The following is a 2908-nucleotide window of genomic DNA, read 5'->3' on the forward strand; positions in this document are numbered from 1 at the left end:
TTACCTGACTAATATATATCTATACAACTACATTTACCTGACTAATATATATCTATACAACTACATTTACCTGACTAATATATATCTATACAACTACATTTACCTGACTAATATATATCTATACAACTACATTTACCTGACTAATATATATCTATACAACTACATTTACCTGACTAATATATATATATACAACTCCAGCCAATTGACTACACTGCAAAAAGAGAAAATCTGACCTAGATTTGTAAAATATAATTTGTTACTTTATTTCACCTATTTGTTAATGGTGTGTGTGTTCATGCGTGTGTTTGTGTTCACATGTGTATTATGTGTGTGTGTGTGCATGTGTGTGTGTGTCTGGTAAACTCATCATGTTCTGCCTCTGCTTCCCTGCCAGTGATGCATTGTGGGAAAAAAACAGATGTGTGTGTGTGTGTTAGGGGGCTTCCCATCCCTGCACTGTCCCATCCCTCTTCTCTCTCCTTCACCTCTATTAGTTATCCTCGGTAGTTCTCAGAGTTAACAACCTCCGCACCTCTAGACACCCAGACCCCGGCCCTGCCCTAACCCAGCCACGCTGCACTATGACCAGCCTCAGAGCCGGACGGAGGGCCCTGGCCCTGGTTCTCCTGGTTGTCCTCCAGCTTCAGGCCTGTAGGGGACAGGGGACTGCTGAGCTCAGGAAGCCCATCTACCAGAGACTCAGACGACTTGACGATCAGGTCGGTGTGTATGGTTCTGTGTGTGTCTGTGTGAGTGTGTTTGTGTGTGTCTGTGTGAGTGTGTCTGTGTGCGTCTGTGTGAGTGTGTCTGTGTGTGTCTGTGTGAGTGTGTTTGTGTGTGTCTGTGTGAGTGTATCTGTGTGTGTGTGTCTGTGTGAGTGTATCTGTGTGTGTGTGTCTGTGTGAGTGTATCTGTGTGAGTGTGTTTGTGTGTGTGTATCTGTGTGAGTGTGTGAGTGTGTCTGTGTGTTTGTGTGTGTGTGTGTGTGTGAGTGTGTTTGTGTGTGTGTGTGTCTGTGTGTTTGTGTTTGTGTGTGTCTGTGTGAGTGTGTCTGTGTGTGTCTGTGTGAGTGTGTCTGTGTGTGTCTGTGTGAGTGTGTTTGTGTGTGTCTGTGTGAGTGTGTTTGTGTGTGTCTGTGTGAGTGTATCTGTGTGTGTGTGTCTGTGTGAGTGTATCTGTGTGTGTGTGTCTGTGTGAGTGTATCTGTGTGAGTGTGTTTGTGTGTGTGTATCTGTGTGAGTGTATCTGTCTGTGTGTGTGAGTGTGTCTGTGTGTTTGTGTGTGTGTGTGAGTGTGTTTGTGTGTGTGTGTGTCTGTGTGAGTGTATCTGTGTGTGTGTATCTGTGTGTGTGTATCTGTGTGTGTGTGTCGGTGTGAGTGTATCTGTGTGTGTGTATCTGTGTGAGTGTATCTGTGTGTGTGTGTCTGTGTGAGTGTATCTGTGTGAGTGTATCTGTCTGTGTGTGTGAGTGTGTCTGTGTGTTTGTGTGTGTGTGTGTGTGTGTCTGTGTGAGTGTATCTGTGTGTGTGTGTCTGTGTGTGTGTATCTGTGTGTGTGTCTGTGTGAGTGTATCTGTGTGTGTGTGTTTGTGTGAGTGTATCTGTGTGTGTGTGTGTCTGTGTGAGTGTATCTGTGTGTGTGTGTCTGTGTGAGTGTATCTGTGTGTGTGTGTCTGTGTGAGTGTGTTTGTGTATAAGTCTGTTCATGTGTGTGTCTGTGTGTGTCTGTGTGTGTGTCTCCCTTGATATGTTATTGTTTTATTACAAGAAAATAAAAAAATTAGAACGTTTTTATCCATAAGTGGGATACACTACATGACCAACAGTATGTGGACACCTGATCGTCCAACATCTCATTCCAAAATCACAGGCATAACTATGGAGCTGGTCCCAGCTTTGCTGCTATAACAGCCTCCTCTCTTCTGGGAAGGTTTTCCACTAGATGTTGGAACATTGCTGCTATAACAGCCATCGTCCATCTCTTCTGGGAAGGCTTTCCACTAGATGTTGGAACATTGTTGCTATAACAGCCTCCTCTCTTCTGGGAAGGCTTTCCACTAGATGTTGGAACATTGTTGCTATAACAGCCTCCTGTCTTCTGGGAAGGTTTTCCACTAGATGTTGAAACATTGCTGCTATAACAGCCTCCTCTCTTCTGGGAAGGATCTCCACTAGATGTTGGAACATTGCTGCTATAACAGCCTCCACTCTTCTGGGAAGGTTTTCCACTAGATGTTGGAACATTGCTGCTATAACAGCCTCCTCTCTTCTGGGAAGGTTTTCCACTAGATGTTGGAACATTGCTGCTATAACAGCCTCCTCTCTTCTGGGAAGGATCTCCACTAGATGCTGGAACATTTCTGCGGGGACTTGGTCGGGCACTGATGTTGGTCTGGCTTGCAGTCGGTGTTCCAATTCATCCCAAAGGTGTTCGATGGAGTTGAGGTCAGGGCTCTGTGCAGGCCAGTCATGTTCTTCCGCAGTATGGACCTGGCTTTGTGCACGGGGGCATTATCATGCTGAAACAGGAAAGGGCCTTCCCCAAACTGTTGCCACAAAGTTGGAAGCACAGAATCATCTAGAATATAATTTTATGCTGTAACGTTAAGATTTCCCTTCACTAGAACTAGGGGTTTTAGCCCGAACCATGAAAAACAGCCCCAGACCATTATTCCTCCTCCACCAAACTTTACAGTTGGCACTATGCATTGGGGCAGGTAGAGTTCTCCTGGCATTCGCCAAACCCAGATTCGTCCGTCGGACTGACAGATGGTGCAGCGTGATTCATCACTTCAGAAAAAAAGTTTCCACTGCTCCAGAGTCCAGAGGCGGCGAGCTTCACACCACTCCGGCCGACGCTTGGCATTGCGCATGGTGATCTTAGGCTTGTGTGCGGCTGCTCTGCCAT

At 45.8% G+C, this 2908-nt stretch overlaps 1 pseudogene; it reads left to right on the plus strand.

Moving 5' to 3' along the window:
* Positions 1–499: 499 nt before the first annotated feature.
* The window catches only part of LOC124028905, a 14959-nt pseudogene continuing 12550 nt past the window's right edge, over positions 500–2908 (plus strand).

Source organism: Oncorhynchus gorbuscha, unplaced genomic scaffold (assembly GCF_021184085.1).
Source record: "Oncorhynchus gorbuscha isolate QuinsamMale2020 ecotype Even-year unplaced genomic scaffold, OgorEven_v1.0 Un_scaffold_5004, whole genome shotgun sequence".
Taxonomy (NCBI): Eukaryota; Metazoa; Chordata; class Actinopteri; order Salmoniformes; family Salmonidae; genus Oncorhynchus; species Oncorhynchus gorbuscha.